This window comes from Pongo pygmaeus, chromosome 3, assembly GCF_028885625.2.
Source record: "Pongo pygmaeus isolate AG05252 chromosome 3, NHGRI_mPonPyg2-v2.0_pri, whole genome shotgun sequence".
In the NCBI taxonomy this organism is placed as follows: Eukaryota; Metazoa; Chordata; class Mammalia; order Primates; family Hominidae; genus Pongo; species Pongo pygmaeus.
In genome coordinates this window covers 35,352,534-35,373,336 of record NC_072376.2, presented here as the reverse complement: position 1 = coordinate 35,373,336, position 20,803 = coordinate 35,352,534, and the positions used below count along the sequence as shown (strand labels likewise).

At 34.9% G+C, this 20,803-nt stretch overlaps 1 protein-coding gene across 1 annotated transcript in view; it reads left to right on the top strand.

Moving 5' to 3' along the window:
• The window catches only part of ARAP2 (ArfGAP with RhoGAP domain, ankyrin repeat and PH domain 2), a 247,505-nt gene extending 227,969 nt beyond the window's left edge, over positions 1–19,536 (top strand). The window contains exons 36-37 of the transcript XR_010126032.1: positions 12,067–12,335; positions 17,894–19,536. The gene's annotated coding sequence lies outside the window, so the exon portion shown is untranslated. The remainder of the gene's footprint in view (positions 1–12,066; positions 12,336–17,893) is intronic.
• Positions 19,537–20,803: the final 1,267 nt, after the last annotated feature.

Sequence of the window (20,803 nt, the reverse complement as noted above, 5' to 3'; positions counted from 1 at the left end):
TGTTAAAGGGACTAGTACATTTTCTGACCTGATTCGTTATAAACTATAATGACACTGGAGAAAATATCAGTACCTTACAGATGACAGTAAGATGTCTTTTGCACACAGGTTCCTTTCAAGGACTAGCAGAAAGTTAATTTTGTCTGTAGTAACAGAAAACCCACATTTGCTATAATATTGTAATTATAATTCTATCCTATTTAGATATAAAGTTTTGTAAAAATATAATATATAGTATTTAGAGATAAACTAGCCTACATATTGAATAGGTTGTGAAATTCTGCATTTATTATACACATATTACAATGTTCCTACCTCCCATATTGACAAGTTAGTTTTCTTAGACCAACTGTTTTTAAAAAACATTTTACTTTTAAATATTTGTTTATTTTTGAGTTGAGTGGTAGTACAGTAGAAAGTGTACGAATTTGGTGCTAGTACAACTGGATTCAAGTTTTGGCTCACTCTTTTACGAACCTAATGTACTGTAACACATCTTTGGTTGTATTGTTCCTTCTACAATATAAGAATAATAAAATCTAACTTACAAGATTATTGTCAGCTGAACAAAGTACCTAGCATTGTTTGTGGAATGTGTCAATGACTTATGCATTCCAATATTTTCTTTTCTTACACTTATTTCAGCAGACATGTTATGCATTTCAGTTTTCTAGAAAACTAAATATTGGGTATACCATATGCTCTTATGATACAGTATCAGTGACATATGCTTTATACAGGTATGCAATGTCATTTTGAATAAACATGTTTATTCATAAATCATTGTGACTTGGTCAACTTTTGGAAGGTGAAGATCATCTGATTTCCATGCTATTCACCCTACAGTTGCTAGAGATAATGAGACTGATTTGGATGGAAACTCCGATATGAAGTTTACCTTTCATCCTTCTGAAATTTCTAACTCACATGAAGAAAAGAGTTACTTTGCAGGTATCCAAGTACAAGTTTTAAGGTTCACCCAACCCTATGATCCCATGTGGTTGCTTCTAGGGAAATATGCCTGTCTCTCCTAACAGAATCACAAACATCATTTTTTAAAATCTTTAAATTCTTCTTCAAACCACTTCTGTTCTTTATTTTAATGTGCACTCTTCAAGTTTAATACAAGACAATAAAATGAATAATTTCCAATTAAGTTTCACATCAACATTCATGCCCACTTTGCCTCTTGCTTTTCAGCACTGTCTAAGGTCTCTGCCCATGAAATCTCTCCGTTATTATGTCCTGCATGTTGTCGAGTTCACTGCTGAAATTCAATAAATATCAAATTATCATATTCATTCAATGGCAATTTGGAAGAACACTAACATGTGGTACAGTAAGATGCAAATCAGGCAATATAGATTAATAGCAAACATTTGGTTGACATATCTAATCTCACATGGATTGAAACTAAAACTTTGTTGCACTTCTCTGTGGTCTGCCATACTGCCAGCTGCCTTTCCTACAGATGTTCCCAACATATGAAAGGGAGTCTGAGCATTAACCCCCTGTTGCATACCAACAAGATGCAGATCATCATGCAATAATTTGCTCCCTTTTCAACCGACGACCTAACTGCTGATATGACATGATGGAAAACCTCATTGTTATACATTGTTACAAATGTCTGTAATTACTTCTGCTATACAAGCAAATGATTCATCTCATCCATTCCATCACACTCAAAGGGGACCCAAGTGACATTTTATTTTCCTCTGTGCTTGGTTTTCCCCAGCTCATAGCAGGTGCCAAATTCTTTGACTGAGTCACAGGGAGCCTAGTTAGGACAGTTAAAGTTTTATCATATCTAGTCTGTGGGGTGACAGTGACTGCTTTTGAGTGGGTTAAGGACAAGATATAAGAAATAATGGAGAATGCCTTGGTAGCTATGTCCTGAATTGACTGATGACAAGGAGAGACTGGCAACACTGCATGGGACTTTATGGTCAACTCAAATCCAAAAAATTCAGAGAAAGGATGCCTATCTCAGAGATTTTCATATAGTTTCTTGGATTTTCTTCTCCATGTATTCTCTGATGTTACCTGAAGACACCGATAGTACAGGGAACACTCAAGTTCTAAGGTTTTTCTTCTTACAACCTTGAAATGTAATACAGTATGCCAAATCTCTGTTATCCTTGTTCACTGATCAAAATGAAATTTTGGAGGGGTTATCCATTCCTCCTTCTGAACGCTTTAGTCTGAAAATAATATTTTTTCTTAAAAACTCTCACTTTTCCTCTCTATCACCACTTCTCTATCATGCACTCTGGAACATGACTCTTCTCTGAGGATAATGCTTTCTGTGACTTTCTTGAGAAAAGACTTCTAGAAACTGCTTTGTGATGTGTAGTTGGTGGCCTTGTAACCCCTATGTTTAATCTAAATGATTACTTCTTCACTTTCATGTGAATGTAATTGCTTTTTTGCATCAGCCTTAATACCTCTCCAGGCTGCCATCCTGTGAGTGTCTGCTCACTCCCCGCTCACTGAAAGCGTAAATATCTGGCTTCCAGTCTTTCTTTTCCGCCAAGTCCTGCCGTTATCTTGGGTAAGATTTACTCAACATCCTAATCTCTTAGTTTTTAATCTCTTTTTGTCAAATTATCTTATCTTTCACTTTATAACAGCCACCTACATGTATGGCTGTGATCCTTAAACATAAATGTAGCTGGAATTTCCGCACCTCTTAAATTAACAAAATAAGTGTAATCCCAGTTGCAGAGAGTGGTTTAGTCTCCTTCCTAATCTACCTCTCCACTATAGTCGTGCATCACATAATGATGTTTCAGTCAATGATGGACTACATATACTACAGTGGTCCCATAAGACCATATTACATATTTTTACTAAATCATTTCTATGTTACATAGGTTTAGATACACAAATACTTACCATTGTGCTACTATTTCCTACACTATTCAGTGCAGTGCCATGCTGTGAAGGTGTGTGGCCTAGGAGCAATAGGCTATACTATATAGTCTAGGTGCTATGATCTACAACATCTAGGTTTGTTTAAATGTACTCTGATGTTCACACAACAAAACCGTATAATGACGCATTTCTCAAAATGTATCTCCATCATTAGAGGATGTATCATTAGATATTTATGATATCAACTCATAAACTCATTGGCATGCTCACCAACAGTTCTCTTGTTTTTCTCTATCTACTTGAAATCACCAATTTTAGTTTCTTGTTCAATATATCACATATCCTGTATTAGGCTGTTCTTGCATTGCTATTAAAAAATACCTGACACTCGATAATTTTTAAGAAAATAGGTTGAATTGGCTTATGGTTCTGCAGCCTGTACAGGAAGCCTAGTGGTATCCACTTCTTGGGAGCCCTCTGGAAGCTTACAATCATGGCAGAAGGTGAATTGGACCTTTCATGTCATATGGTAAAATCAGGAGTGAAGGAGGCAGAGGTGCCACACAATTTTCAATGACCAATCCGTGATAACTCATTTGCTATTGTGATAACAGTACCAAGATAATGGTACCAAACCATTCATAAGAAATCTGCTCCCGTGATTCAATCACCTCCCACCAGGCCCCACCTCCAACACAGGGGATTACAATTGAACATGAGATTTGAATGGAGGACAAAGATCCAAATCATATTATATCCTATGATTTCTTTAAAAAATTACCCTTTACTTTTAGTACACTTAACACTCTTGCCATGAACCTTCTATTTCACTTGATTGAAAAACAAAAAACACTGTTGACTTTATTTGACTGCTTGCAACTCATATGCACCTGGATGATGAAATCAGTACCAGTATAACTTTATGTACATTTATCTCCTTTCTGAATAGGTGCATAAGCACAATTCACAGGTACCTCTAACCTATCATTTCCAAGGGAACATATCGTCTTTCCTTCTTAACGGTTTCTTCTCGTTTTTCTGATCTAATTGAATCACATGTACATTCACCCAGTTTTTTAAACATCGGAAACTCTCCCTTTCCTTCTTGCAATCCATCTAATTAGTAATTAAGTTTTGTATATACTATCTTGTAAAAAGTTCTTGAATCCTTCACTACTCCAAACTTTGTTAGCACTACCAAGGTCTAGGTCACCATTATATCTAACTTGAATGTCACAGCCACTTATTGATCTTCGTGCCTTAGATATCATCTCCATCCAGTCATGCAACCAAAGGTGAACTTTCAAAAATCCAATTTCCATCACCCACTCTGCAGTTTAACCAGCAGTCTCGACTTATCCACTGTTTCACTTTCTGTGGTTTCAGTTTTCTGCAGTCAACCATGGCCTGAAAATATTTCGTGGAATGATACAGAAATAAACAAATCATAACTTTTAAATTGTGCATCATTCTGAGTAGGGTGATGAAATCTCATGCCATCCACTCCATCCCTTCCATCCCAGCACCCATCCTGCTTCTCAACGTGAATTATTCCTTTACCCAGTGTTTCTGTGCTACATGTGCTAACCTGCCCATTAGTCGCTTAGTAGCCATCTCAGTTATCAGCTTGATTTATTTTTTTAGATGGGGGTGGGGGCCTTGTTTTGCTCTTTTCATCCAGGATGGAGTGCAATGGCACAATCTCAGCTCACTGCAACCTCTGCCTCCCGAGTTCAAACAATTCTCCTGCCTCAGCCTCCTGAGTAGCTGGGATTACAGGCACCCACCAACACACCTGGCTAATTTTTGTATTTTTAGTAGAGGCGGGGTTTCACCATGTTGGCCAGGCTGGTCTCGAACTCCTGACCGCAGCTGATCTGCCCGCCTTGGCCTCCCAAATTGCTGGGATTACAGGCATAAGCCGCCGCACCCTGTCTGATTTTCGTGGTATTATAATAACAGCATTTGTGTTTAAGCCACCCTTATTTGACCTAACAATGGCCTTCAAATACAAGAATAGTGATGCTGGCATATAGATATTGTTATTCATCTCTTACTATGCCTAAATTATAAATTCAACTCTGTTATAGGTATGTATTTATAGGGAAAAAACATAGTATATATAGGGTTCAGCACTATCTGAGGTTTCAGACATCCACTGAGGGTCTTGGAACACAGCTCTGTTGCATAAGGAGAGACTAATCTCTCCTACTAAGTTTGTCATGGACTTAAGGAGAAACTATAACCTTTTCCTATATCTTATAACACTCAGTGAGACCTTTTCCCTCCCTCTTTATAACTTATTTCTCGCCACTCCCACCTTCAAACTCTATAATTCAGTTCTTCATATACTATCTCATCTCATACCTTTTGTATTGGCCCTTTGATCTACCTTTGACTGTCTTCTTTCTTCTTTTCACCTAACACCTACACATCATTCTTGTTTTGGTTTATGGGAAGCCTTTCCCTGGGTCTACCCTTATGTATATACATATACATACACACAAAGACACATCTACAGTATAAGATGAGGAAAATTGTATCTGATATTCTTCCAGGTCAATCTTCCATCATAGCATGTATCACAATTCCTAAAATTGTTTTTAAGTTTTCTATTGTCCTTGTTAAACCAAAAGCTCTGTGAGATTTGAACTATGCCTGCTTTGTTTGCCGTGTAACTTTGAGCTCCTAGTACATTGACAAAACTGAGACTTAATACATTAAAAGGGTTTATTTCAACGGAATAATAATGTGTGATATCCTATCATTAACAGTATATGATACATCAGCAAAATGCTCCTCTGCAGGAACAGCATCCCTTGAGTGATTGCGGTCTTCACTGTAACTTCACTACTTATTCTACTACTGAACCAAGCATAACTAAAGATGAAAACAAGTGAACAGTATTATGATAAAGGTAACTTTCTTTTATGACAATTTTTAAAAGATGTGTTTTAAATATATATGCAAAGTATATTAAATCTTTGTGTATTAGTTAGGACATAAATTCAACAGCTGTTATCAGAAATCGCCAAATGGTTTCCTAAAAGACAGAATTTATTTCTCTTACCCCAAATTCCAAGCTGCTCTCCTCTGCCTATATGCCATTTTTCTTTAGCTTGGCCCTCCCTAGGACGTTGACCTCATCCACATTGTTCAAAAAGATTTAACCCTACCTACCTTCAAGACAACAGGAAGGTGGAAAGAGAAAAACAGAAATCCTACCAATTATTTTCCAGAGTACATGCTAAAAGTTTCTCATGTCACTTCTGTTTATGTGTGAATGACCAGGACTTAGTCACCTAGCCACATTTAGCTGCACAGGAGATTGATAAATATGGCCTTTATTTTAGGAAGTATATGCTCAGCTAATGTTCTACTTAGATGGAAGGTGGGAAAAGTTGACGATGGGAGAAAATAATCAGTCTTACTCATATTTGCAAGAATATAAGTGTTCACACAATTTATTTGCTAAATACCTCCGACCAGATCATTGTGTGGTGGTGCTCTCATTTATAATGTAGGTCTGGAGGTATGTATTAACTTCATGATTTTTAGGCAATTCTAATAAACATACATTTTACTTTTTAGCTGAGTTATTTTTTGAGATATTGAGTGAGTTGTCTCTCATATTCTGTGAAGTATGGTGGTTGCAACAGTTCTACATTGCTGTTGGTCAAGTGCAGAGCCAGGTGCTTTATAACAAATACCAAATATCAGAGCAAGTGGGTTGGGTTGACAATTTCTCATAGAATATTGAGAACCCTAACGAACACCCAATTCAGTGTAGTCCATTCCAACTCTTGAAACTCACGACCTCAGTCATGGTGCTCCCCAGTAACTTTTGGGTCTTCTCTAACATAGGGACAAATAAGTGGTGAAGGCCCTGACATGATACACTTCATGGCCACAATAATTTAGACTTAAAACATTTTAAACTTTGTATACTTTAAGTCACACACCGCAAAACTGAATAATTTTATTATAAACTTGAAATTGTATACATTTCATATGTCATAAAAGTACAGTAAATACATTCAACACAATTTGTGTACAATCAAAATGGACTTTATCATAGATACTATAATAGAAGAATTCAAATAATCATACATGATTTTTGTTATTATTTCTTCCTCTGCCCACAAATATCTTATTATTTCCAGTCACTGTCATCTCTTGCCTCCTCACCAGTCTTCCTGCTTCCACGCTTTTTTCTTTTCACTCTGTTTTGCTGCTCAGAAATCCCCTCAGCATAATAGCCAAAGTATACACAAAGGTCTCTACAAAGTGTCTCGCAAGGTTTTGGTATGAACCATTACCACTCTCTGACATCTTGCTACACTCTTCCTTCACTCACTACAGGGCAGTCATGAGATTTACTGTCCCAGGGGTAGAGGAAACACATTTCTCCCCAAGACCATTGCACATTCTGTTTCTTCTGCCTGGAAGATTCCTCAGAAAGCTTTTTTACCACTTTCTTAGGTCTTTGCTTAAATGTTGGTGCATAAAGTACACAGACTCTGATCACCATTCTCTGTAAAAGAGTAACTCCTCCCATCTCCCTTTCTCTCTTGTTCTCCTTATCCTGGTGTGTTTTTCTCTGTTTCTCATCATGACCTGACATACAGAATGGTTTAATTGTTTTCTGTCTCTTCCCCACAGTATGTAAGATGCATGAAGGAAATAACTTAGTTTTTTGTTCAGTGCTATCTCCTTAATGCCAAGAACAGTGATTGGCATACAGGAGGCTCTCTACATTTATTAAATACATAAGTGAATGAGTCTATCTCATTTAAAATGTGTCAACATTAATTATTTAATAAGAAGTAGATATCCATTTTTCATTTTTATCTTGACATCAAATTGAATATATATATATTTGAATATGAGTTTCATGAAAATTATGTGTATATATATATATTTAAGTTTTCAACTGTCTCTTTATGTGCTGGGCTTCAGGATTTTCAGGCTTGAGCAATTTCAAATAGCATATGGTAAAACAAATGAGCATGGATTTGACACAATCTGACCTTTAAATGACAATGAGAGTGAAAGGGCAGAATGAATGTGGCCTTGTCAGACTTACGAGAATAGAAAATTTCTAGCAGCCCCAGGAAGGTCAAAAAAAGTGTACCATAAATGGAATGAGGCTCCACCTGAAAGTTTTTCATTGAATGAGGGTGACAGACAGAGGTCTCTCAAAGAATATATAATGAGGATCATCCAAGTCATTCAAATTGAAGAATGGCCAAGAGGTTGTGTGATTTATCTCACATTTTCAAGTGAGCCATGTTCATTATGGAGAAATAATATATTTTTAACGTAACACATGATCATGGTATAAAAATTCAAAGAGTATCAAAATGTATAAAGTGCAAAGTCTTTTTTACCCGATGTACCCTTTAACTCTCTGATTCCCTTCCTCAAAGATACCCACTGGTACTAATCAGTTTTATAAATTTCTAAAGATATTCTATGCAAACACAATCTGGATTATATTTCACTTAAAATTCTCTTAACTCTGAAAGATTTCAAGCAGGCAAGAGCTATAAAGGATAATAGAACAGACATAAATGTACATATCAAATAGATTGTATGAATAATGTTTGTGCAAAATGCTTTAGATATATATTAAGAAGCAAAATGTTGCAGACATTGTGGAAATCTCTACTGCTTTCATACTCTTCTATTCACAGAGGTAAACATTATCCTGAAGCTTATGTGCATTTTTCCCAATATATTTTTTCATGTTCAGACTTACATATACACCCATAATAATGTATAGTATTATATGGCTTTTTAAGTTTAAATAAGTCCTATCGTACTATGCGTATTCTTTTGTAACTTGTTTATTCATTAGAGATTTTAATTTCCAAAATTAATAGTTATTGACATATGCCTGTAGTTCATTCATTTCAACTAACTACTATATAGTTTTTGGCTTATGCATGTACTCTAATTTGTGTACTTGGCAGACATTAAATTGATTTATCGTTTTTCTATTTACAGACAATGCTGTGATTTGCTCCTTATACTTGCTTTCCTTTACACATGCAATGTTTTTTTTAGAGTTTTTCCATGGAAGCGGAATTGCTGGTTTGGAGGATATGTGCATATTTATTCCTGAGGTATATTGCCAAACGCTTCTTGGGATTTATCAGACATTTTACAACACTATCAATAATCTCTAAATATTTGTACATATTCTTGCCATTACTTGGATAGAGATTGAAAATATGGCCACAGCGTATTGTAGCCTCTCACTTCAAGAGGTAGAATCTATTTTCCATCTATTGAATTTGGCTTTCTTTGCTAATAACAAACCTTGACCAGTAGAATGTGGTGGAAATCACATTCTGTGAGTTCCATAGCCTATTCCTTGAATTACCTTGCAGATTTTGTCTTCTTCTATTTGGAACCCATATACCATATGTGAAGAATCCCAGCCTGCCTTGCTGGAGAAAGCTATAACTTGTGAAGAAGAAAATGGATGTCACAGCCAACTGCCAGACATCTGAATAAGGTCACCTTGGATCACTGAGCCCCAGTCAAACCAACAGATAAACACAACTGCATGAATGATCCCAAAGAAGAACAGAACTTCTTATCTGAGCATAGCCCAAATTGCTCATCCTCAGTACTGTGAGCAAGTGATAGTTGTTTTAAGCACTGAGTTTAGGGTGCTTGTTATGCAACATAAAATTACTCAATAAAATTGATGTTGTTAGACATTTAACTTTGCTATACTGTTCAGGATCTTACTACCTATGAACATGTTATTCATCATTTATGTAAGCATTTTGAATATCTTTTATATCAGAGGAATGATTTCAGATATAAATCAATAGAATGAAATAAATATAGTATCCAAATAATAGTTTCTTAAATAAGAAGGAATAACTTTTCTTACATAACAAGAAATCTGGAAGTAAGCTGTTTTAGACATTGATTTGTGACTCAGTAACATCATGTCTTTATGTTAATATCTCTGTGTTTCCCCTAACACTTTTTTCATACTCAAAACTTTAACAGGTACACATACCACATCTGCATACATTAAAAGCCTGGAGTGGCATGAGACAGAGCGATAACATAATGCACTGTGGCCTTTGTGTTATAATAGGAAAACCTTTTTTTTCAAAGAAATCTTTCACAGAGAGAGAGAGATGAGTCTCTCTTCCTCTTCTTACAAAGATACTAATCCCATCATGGGGCCCCATGCACATGACCTTACATAAACTTAATTATTCCTAAGGGCTCTGCCTCCAAGTATCATCACATTGGGAGGTTGGGGCTTAGGACTTCAACATATGAATTATGGGGAAACACAAACATTCAGTGTATAACAGATAGTGAATGAGGTATTTTATTTAACATTTGTTACCTGGTTCTTGCTGAAATATAGAAAAGTTATTGAATTTCTGATTTTGGCATTATAATAACAATATTGCTGAATTTGTTTATTTTCTTTAATAGTTTATAGAATTTTATGAATTTTATACAGATAGTGATGTAAATTGTAATTAAGGACAACTGTGTCTCTTCTTTTCATTGCCCCAATTTATTTTCCTTGTTTTTTGGCACTGTTAATAAAATATTGACTGGAAGAGGTGGTGGCAGTGGTTGCTACTTACATTATCTTTCTTTCTTTTTCTTTCTTTCTTTCTTTCTTTCTTTTCTTTCTTTCTTCTTTCCCTCCCTCCCTCCCTCCCTCTTTACGTCCTTCCTTCCTTCCTTCCTTCCTTCCTTCCCTCCTTCCTTCCTTCTTTCTTTCTTTCTGAGATAGGGTCTCACTCTGTCACCCAGGCTGGCGTGTACTTATACAATGTCAGCTCACTGCAGCTTCGACCTCCCTCAGCTCAAGATCCTTCCACCTCAGCCCCCCAAGTAGCTGGCACTACAGGAGCTCACCACCATGCTCAGCTACTTTTTTGTAATTTTGGTGGAGATGGAATTTCACCTTGTTGCCCAGGCTGACTTTGAACTCCTGAGCTCAAGCGATCTGCCTGCCTCAGCCTCCCAAAGTGCTAGGATTATAGGCGTGAGCCACCGTGCTCAGCCAGTTGCTACTTACTTTTATTCAACAGGTTGATTTCCTACTGTTCTTGATGAGAAATCTGTTCTAACTTATTTATTTAATGTTTTTGATGTAACTGCTTTCTCTTTCACTCATTAAGAGTCTCTGTCTTTGATGATTCAGTGTGGATTCTGTTGTATATATGTTTTTCCTATAATTACCTATTATCAGAATTGGTGTTGTCCACCAATTATTCCCTTAAGATAATTGTATTATATTAAATCTCTGGGTAGGTTATTATTTTCTAATGTATGCTAACTCTCCTTTATATGAGGTCATTTCTTGCTATGATCTGTCATAGTTTTCTTAAATTCCGCTTGCTCCCATCAGCAAATATATTAACCTATCTTGATCTAAATCCATATATGCTACTTTCTTTCCTGTAATGTAAAATCTCACCTGCCCAAACACCCTGTATGCATAATTCTCCCTTTTCTTTCCATGCTTATAGGTCTCTTCCTTTCTACTCTATTATTTCAAGTGTCATTTAGGCATGGTAAAAATGTTGACACCACATCATCACTCAACTAATTCCTCACCCTTTTTAGTAGATTCTTTTAGGGAGAGACATTTATACTAGCAGTAACCATTTATTATCCTCCTATTCTTTTGTGAGCTTATTCCAGAAAGGGTATTACATCATTTAGTTAAACGGCAGTCATGTACACAGAGCTATAGAAGCCACCTTATAAAATTCTAAATTTTGATAAGTTCCTTGGCGTTTTTCTGGCCTTTCTACCTTTATTCACTGGTCATGGACAAGGACCACACTTTTTAAAGGAGAATGTTTTGTATTCCTTAAAACCTAAGGTTGATAATGCAACAGGAATATCCTTCACGGATAATAAAACTTCATTAGGCTACAAATATATTCAATATGTAACATACTCCACCTTTGTTAACTCTTTAAGTCTTTATAAGAACAGTCTATATTTTGTTGCTTCAAAAGGCATTATATTTACAAAACTTTAGACTATAATTTTATTGGTGTATATTGTAATGCATGTTACCTACATAAAGTTTGGTAAAGCAGACAAGACAATGCCACCTTCTCATGATGATTTTACAAAGCTTGATACCATGAGTTCTTGAAAAATGTATGTCTTCCACAGGAAAGAGCCAAGGTCAGAATGAGAAACACATCCCCACAGGAGTTCTGACCATCAGTAACATGAATTAGCTGGTGTGCACTCCTCTCCATAACCCTGGAATCTCCTTTCTACTCGGAGGGAACCAGATGTACAACATGAAGAAGTATGCCCTTTGGAAATGTAAATGAATACAGTTAAGAGGTTACATCGCCCTTTAAAAGAGTTCTTCTGATCTCTTAGGAGCTTTACATTTTGAAGAACATGGATGGATGAGAAACTTGATGTGGATTGTAAATGATTTTGCTGTAGATTTTATAAAGTTATACAAATGTGCAGGACAAGCTATGCAGAAAATATGTCTGTCACTTTTACATTGAACTATACAGACCCACTTACATACATATTGATAAAGCAAAAGCACATTCAACACTAAGTAAAGTTGAAAAATAATCAGTATTATAAAGGTATCAAAGAAGACAGGTGGCTGGTTGGAGTCTTTAAGAAAACATGTTAAGCAAAGAAGAAATGGCGTGTTTTCTACCAAAGCAAGTGTAATTTATTGACCTAAGGTCCAAGTTGTACCTGACAAAAATAAAATGTTTTAAAGTCATGAGACTAACACTTTTTGCTGAAGCAAAATTTTACATCTAGAGAGTTTCCAAATGAAAACCATAACATTTTCTAAAAAGCCTAGAAATCACAATTGACATATTATGAAGAATCGTAGACATTTTAATTTACACATTTTAAAAGTTTCAAATTAATAATTCATTGGAAATTATTTAATAATGACATACCATGAAAAAATGTTGAGGCCATTTCCCTTATGATCATTTCACAATGCCTTAGATATTTTAGAATAATTGATCAGTCGAACACATCCTTGCTTTAAATTGTGAAATAATAATGCATTATTATCATTAATAATTTTCAAAGTATTTTTACCCCCATTAACTTGATAAGGAACTATTCTAAAGCTGATATCCATATCTTTTTCCCTGTGAAGAGAGCAATATAGCTCTCTTGTGTTTCAGTTTCCCTAATTCCACTAATATGCTGTGTTTACTACCTTTTAAAACTGTGATATATACTTCATATTCAAAAGGGGCATGTAATTATACGTATGATTTAAAGAATAATGATAGTATAAATGCCTATATGCAGAATTATCAATATAAGAAGGAGAATGAGGGTGCATTTGTAGGTGTTATGTGTTCTTCTCAAGCCATTGCATTCCCTTCCTGCCAGAAGTGACTAATCATCACAGTCACTATCTCTAAACCATCAGTGTGCTCTGTGGGTGCTTCTAAGATTCTGTGGAAAAAGAGTTTGATGATAAAATAAGGCTGGGAAACTGAAGATGTGAGCTAGACTTTCAGGCAGACTTTGTCTACTGTAGAATTTACAGGGCCTTAATATACTAATCAGAATTTAAATCTACATGCAATTTTATTTTTAAAAGTCTATTTTATTTTATAAAACATATTTTACAAAATATTGTCCTAAGTGTTTTATCAAACATTTGTATAATTCATCATGAATTAAAGGTCAGACAAATACAGATGTTTCCTTATAAGACTTGAAAAACATGTAATGGTGGTTGAGGTTTTACAGTGGATGAACAAAATGATGCTTCAGTAACAAAACTAAAAATCTCAGTAGCATAAAAGAGTAGAGTTATTTCTCATTCACAAGACAAGTCCATCGTAGGTTTGGTAGGGGTTCCTTCCTGAGCAGTCTTCACTTTGAGCCACTCTTTCTTGGACATTGCTGGATCAAGACAATTTTGATCAGACACAAAAGACACAAGATACAATTGACCTTAAAACCTCAACTACCATTAAATATTCTTCAAGTCTTATAAGGAAATGTCTGTATTTGTCTGACATTTAGTTCATTATGAATTATACAAAAGTTTGATAAAATACTTGGGCAATATTTTGTAAAACATGTTTGACACAAGGCACCAAGATATACGACACAATTCATTTGGCAGAACTAGTCAAACTGCTCTGCCCATAATAGCCGGCCAGGAAATGCTATCTTACCATATATCCCGCAAGACAGAGAGCTGGAAATATTTGGGGAACAGGATTAATGATTATTCTTAGAAGTGAGGGGGAAGGCCATTAGTCTATGTAAGGGGTCGAATTTGTGGGAAAGGCAAGAGGATTCATTAGGTCATTTGGTTTGAAAAAAACCTTAGGTCCCTCACGAATCTGATGAGGGAGCAGCAGGATGGCAACTGGGTGAGAGAATTGTTGTCTTTGATAAGCACAAATGTATCCAGTGCCTAAGAGGCTGGTGCTTGTATGTGAATCAGTGTCATTTCACATATGGAGGTAAAACTGGGACTGGGAAATGAGGCACTTGACACATCCATAAAATGTACAAATAGGCAGTAGATGGCTCCTTACTGGTCATAGGGGGTTGGTCAGGGTGACTCTGGAAAGCATGCTAATTCATAGTAGGACTAGACTATTGTATAGAATGAGCAAGCTCATTTCTCTTTCTAGCCTTTCTTTATTTATTTTCAATGATTTCAAATAGTATATATATGTAATATGTGATGTATATTTGTTTATATTTTTTCTAAAAATGCTCACCTATATCAGTTATATATAATATACAATATATAAAATATAATATATAGCACGTTATCATATAACATATAGTATTTAACACATGACAACATATAAATATATTTATTTATTTATTTATTTATAATGTTTTCTCTGAAAATACTCCCTGATTTCAGCTGTGCCTTTCACCAAAGGAGGAAACTACTGTTTGTATTTGAATCAAAGGATGAAAAGAACTTTTGAGTATAGTATACAACTGAGGACCTATGTGATGTTAGCAACAAAAAATTAACAGAAGAGAAAAACAAATCTCAAGGAAAGAGAGAAATTCAGTATGAAATAACCTTGAACATTTAGAAATTTTCCATTCATGATTCCACCCACCCCCCCCACAAAAGAAAAAAAAAACAAGGAGCTCCTGAATTTCATTTCAACAAGAGAGAGGGACTTTCCTATATAGAGTTGCCTTCTCCATCTGGAAAGAGTTCCTTTTTCATCCCCTGGCTTCTATCAGAACGGCATTGATGTTCTCAGTGAAATAAGAATGTACCAACTGTTAAGATATTCCTTTAGAAAGTTTTGATGCTTTAAATAGACTTAGTGGACTCTGTAACGTCCTTTTTGTCAACTTCTATTTTATAATCAGGGGATAAATATGCAGATCTGATACAAAGGTATATTGTGTGATGTTGAGGTTTGGAGTGAATCTGTTCACCCGGGTAGGGAACATAGTATCCAATAGGTAGTCTTTTTCAATCCTTACCCTCTCCCTTTATACCCCCTCTTGTATTGCCCAGTGTCTATTGTCCCAATTTTTATGACCAGACCATGTATACCCAATGTTTATCTCCCACATGTAATAACATGCATTATTTGGTTATCTGTTTCTGTGTTAGTTTGCCTAGGATAATTGCTTCTAGCTATATCTATGTTGCTGCAAAAGACATGAAATCATTCTTTTTATGGCTGCATAGTATTCCATGGTGCATATGTACCACATTTGAAGAATACAATCTACTGTTCATGGACACCTGGGTAGATTCTATATATTTGTTATTGTGAATAATGCTATGATGAACATATTGTTCTTTTTGGTAGAACAATTTATTTTCCTTTGAGTGTATACACAGTAATGAGATTGCTGAGTCAAATGGTAGTTCAATTCATAGGGCTTGGAGAAATCTCCAAACTGCTCTCCACAGTGACTGGACTAGTTTACATTCTCAGCAGCAGTGTATGTGTTTCTTTTTTTCCAGAGCCTCACCAGCATATGTTATTTCTTGACTTTTTAACAAAAGCCATTCTTGTTGGTTTGAGATGGTATGTCACTGTGGTATTGATTTGCATTTCTCTGATGATTAATGACAATTAACCTTTTTTCATATGCTTGTTGGTTGTATGTATGTTTTCTTTTGAGAAGTGTCTGCTCTTGTCCTTTGCCCAATTTTGAATAAGGTTATTTGTTTTTTGCTTGTTGATTTGTTAAAGTTTCTTATAGATTCTGGATAATAGACCTTTGTTGGGTACATAGTTTGCAAATATTTTCTCTCATTCTTTAGGTTGTCTGTTTATTCCATTGATAGTTTATCTTGCTATGCAGAAACTCTTTAATTATGTCCTGTCATTAGCCAATTTTTGTTTTTGTTGTATAAATTTTTGTTTGAGGATTTGCCCATAAATTCTCTGCTAAGGCTGATATTGAGAAGGGTGTTTCCTAGGGTTTCTTCTAGGATTTTTATAGTTTGAGGTTTTACATTTACGTCTTTATCTTAGGTTAATTTTTTGTGTATGGTGGTATGTAGGAATCCAGTGTAATATTTCTGCATATAGACATGCTAGCTATCCCAGGAGCATTTATTGAATAAGAAGTCATCTCCCCATTGCTTATTTTTGTCAAGTTTGTTGAAAATCAGATGGTTATAGGTATGTGGCTTTATTTCTGGATTGTCTATTCTTTTCTTTTGGTCTATATGTCTGTTTTTGTACTAGTACCATGCTGTTTTGGTTATTGTAACCATATAGTATACTTTGAAGTCAGGTAATGTGATGCCTCCAGATTTATTTTTTGCTTTGTATTACTTTGGCTATTTGGGCTCTTTTTGATTCCATACAAATTTTAGAATTGATTTTTTCTAATTTGTGGAAAAGTGACATTAGTAATTTGATAGAAATAGCATTAAATCTGTAAATTGTTTTGGGCAGTATGGGTATTTTAGTGATGTTCATTCTTCCAATCTGTAAGCTTGGGTTATTTTTTAATTTATTTGTGTTGTCTTTTATTACTTTCTTCAGTGTTTTGTAATTCTGCATGTAGAAATCCTTTACCTCTTTGGTTATCTGTATTTCTAGGCATTTCATTCTTTCTGTGGCAATTATGAGAGACTGCATTCTTGATTTGGCTCTCAACTTGAAAGTTATTGGAATGTAGAACTGCTACTGATTTTTGTACACTGATTTTGCATCCCGAAACTTTGATCATGCCACTTTACTCTAACCTGGCTGACAGAACAAGACTGTCTCTGAGAAACAAGAAAAAAAAAAAAGAAATGAAAGCATAGTATATTTATGATTAATAACATTTAATTTCATTGAGATTCAACGTCAGTTGAAATTACCCACTTATGGGCATATTGAAATATCTGTGTAGATAGCCACTGAATTAGCCTAGGGCTCCTGTAACAAACATCTTCAAATTTGGTGGCTTAAAAAGGGCTGAAATTGATTCTCTCATGCTTCATGGGGTCAGAAGTCCTAATTAAGGGTTCAGCAAGTCTTTGCTTTCTCCAAAGAATATAGGAGATATCTTTGCTTGCCTCTTCCAATTTCTGGTAGCTTCAAACAATTTTTGGCTTGAGATGACATAGCTTCAATCTCTGCCACCATTTTCCATGAACTTTTCTTCTCCCTTCTCTCTCTGTCATCTCTGTTTCATTTGTTTTTCTCATCCTTCTTATCAATGGATGTCTTCTCTGTTTTTAAGGAAACTTGTGTTTTGATTAAAGGCCCACCTGGATAATTTAGCATAATTTCAAGTTACTTTACTTAATTGCATCTACAAAGACTCTTCCCAAATAAAGTCATATTCACAGGTTCTAGGCAGAATCTAGAATATATTTTGGGGGCCACAATTCAACCCTCTACAAGTACCAAGCTAAATACATTTTACTTTGACATCGTTCCATCATGTTTAGATATTTTATTCAAACTGATACAGCTATAGTGCTAATTTTAGTTTTATGTCACTCTCTCTCTTTTTCCTTTTTTAGAGACAAGGACTCCTTCTGTCACCCAGGCTGAGGTGCAATGGCCTGATCACAGTTCACTGCAGCCTTGAATTCTTAGACTCAAGCTACTCCTCCACCTCAGCCTCCCAAGTAGCTGGGACTACAGGCTCACACCACCTCACCTGGGTACTTTCTCTCTTTTAAAAATTTTATTTGTTATCTTTTTCAATTTTAATGAAAATTTTATACATATATATGTAACCCATCAGTTAATATAATTTGCTGGTATATGTTATATAAAAGGTCACTTCCTCTTGAATTTGCAGAATAGTTGTTTGCTTAGCATGACTGCCAACAATATTTTTTTAAATTTAAAGATAGCCTGCTCTCATATAGAGCAGATTTTTTTAATACATAAGAATAATTCCAAATTTTATTTTATTTTCTGTTGCAAAGGCAAATAATTTTGGAAGTCTCTTTTAAAAGTTAAATCAATGCCATAATATACTCAAATTGTTACAAAGAACAGTCTATTGTAACACCCTGTGATTTACTGATAGCAATGAAGAGTCCGGACTTTGGGGCCAGGAATCCTTGCTTCAATTATTAGTTCTACTACACACTAACCACACGATCTTAGGCTAATGTCTTAACCTCATTTCCTATCTGCATAATTGCATAAGAATGCTATCAACTCATGAGTCAGTGCTCCTCAAGTGTTTTTGACAGCAATAATGTATAATACAATAAAAACTCAACAAACGTTTAAGACACTATTTCTTAAAAATCAAGGCAGTGAAAACTTCTTCCTTAGCTGTCCATTTTTCTGCTACAGTAGGTTCAAAATTATTTTTCAGGTAGCCCTAGCCCTGTATAAGCTATTCATCTGACCTCTCTCAGAGGAACTGGAATAGTCCTCTCTTCAGAACATGTCCATGTTGTGGTCCTTGGGTCCCCTAACCCTTCTCCCTTCTCATCTGTCAGTTAAGGCTTTGCCTTTAAATGCTAACATAGAGCTACATCTTAAGAGCCCATAATTCAATATGGAAACAAACTCCCTGGCACACTCTATTTCTTGAAAGATTATCAAAGAGAATCAACAATTGGAAGGAAGTGTTGCCGAGAAGCTAGTTGCATCAAATGGTTTCTCTACAGGAACTTTTGTAGAAATTGCACTTGCTTGTAATGCCACTGGTCTACCCTGAGAGACTCTTTAAGAAAAAAGAGATCCTAAACCTTTGAAGATATTCACTCCATTACACAGCATCTTCTTTTTGAGAACCCTTAGGAGACAACTTTTTTTCTGATACTAATATTAGAAATACTGTCACTTTACTCTATTTGGTGTTTGTCTTAAGGGCTATGTGGAATACATGATTTACTAGATTTTCTTCCCTGAGTTTTCTGTTAAACAGCTTAGAGGCAAAATTGTGGTCAGTTTATGGCAAATGTATAGAATTGTATAATATAAAATTTTGACTAGCCTCATTTGTGTGTGGATTTTCATGTTTTATCTTGTATTTGCTTACTTTTCTTACCTTACTTAATTTATTCTATTTAAGTGTATTGTACATTTCTTATAAAGCCACCTGAATTTGTTTTTGGAACAATGTGACTTAGTATTTAATAACTATGTCACTTATAGTGAAAATTATAAGCCTCTTCATAATTTTATAAAGTACCATGGTATGTAACTAATAAAAAAGTAATAATTAAAATATAAATGTTCTGTTGTTGAGACAAAGTTTAAGGTATATTGGGAAACAATGCAATTCAATTTTATAGGCTTTATCGTACAACCAGTGAAATACATTTTTTGATTACATGTTAGTTTGGATTCTAAGAATTATTCATACAAAACATTTTAAACTACTTGGAAATACAATCAAGGAAGAAAACTTGATATTTGGATTTTCTTTTCACAAAATTTTATTTCTTCAGAACATACAAATTGTTGCTGTACAGCTAAAGATTTCTACACTTTTCTTAGAAATAAAATTATAAATGTCAAATGGCAATAATATACAAGGATAAGGTAAATCAAACATAATTTATTAGGGAAATTGATTTTTTATCAAGTGTTTCTCTTCAATTAAATTTCGCTGTGCCAAATTTAGGGTTAATATCACATGAAATCTAATTTGTATGTTAATAGGAATGTTTTAAGAAAAAATATGAGAGTATAGAGTTATGTGTTTTTTCTTATCCATTTTGACAAAACGCTAAACTGAGAAACTCAAGGAAATATGCTTCCTCAGAACCATAATTATATAAAGTGACTATCATAGTCTTCCTCCATAACCTGTGGGTAAGTATTAATTTTAAAAGATTACATGACAGGTGAATCATTAGCAAAAAAGGTAGTTCCTTGTGTTGACATACATTTGTCAAAAGAAATTATCTCTCTTTTAGATCGTGCTCTTTGAGTACTCAGAAATGACAAGCATTTGTTACATATGTTCAGCTGACAATGAGTCAGTGTCACTTGAAAGACAAGTAAAAAAATTTGATTAATTTTGTTATAAAGAGATTTACATTTTGCTATTTCTAACATGTCTTTTGGAGATTGATGAATAAGAAATGAGATAAGAGAGCCCTTCAGAAACTACTATTGCTGAATATGGTAGAAAAATTGCTCTTGCTAGAAGATGTATCAAGTTTTTGTCAGGTAAAGCCAGGGAAAATTCTCTTGTGTTATCAACTAATCTTACCAGAGAGGGAATATTATGCAAGATGAATGACATTGCTTTCTCCCTCTCTCAGAAGTCAGGCGGTTGTGCACTATGCCAGTCTAACAAGATTTCTGCACCTTCTTTTTATTTATTGACCAGCTTAGCTGTGAATCTAAAATATTGTCTGACATTTCCCATCCACTATGCTTCTTCTGGAAGTTTTTCACCATTTTAGATTAATTATTAAATATTTAATGACAACAATAAAACAATCTATTGA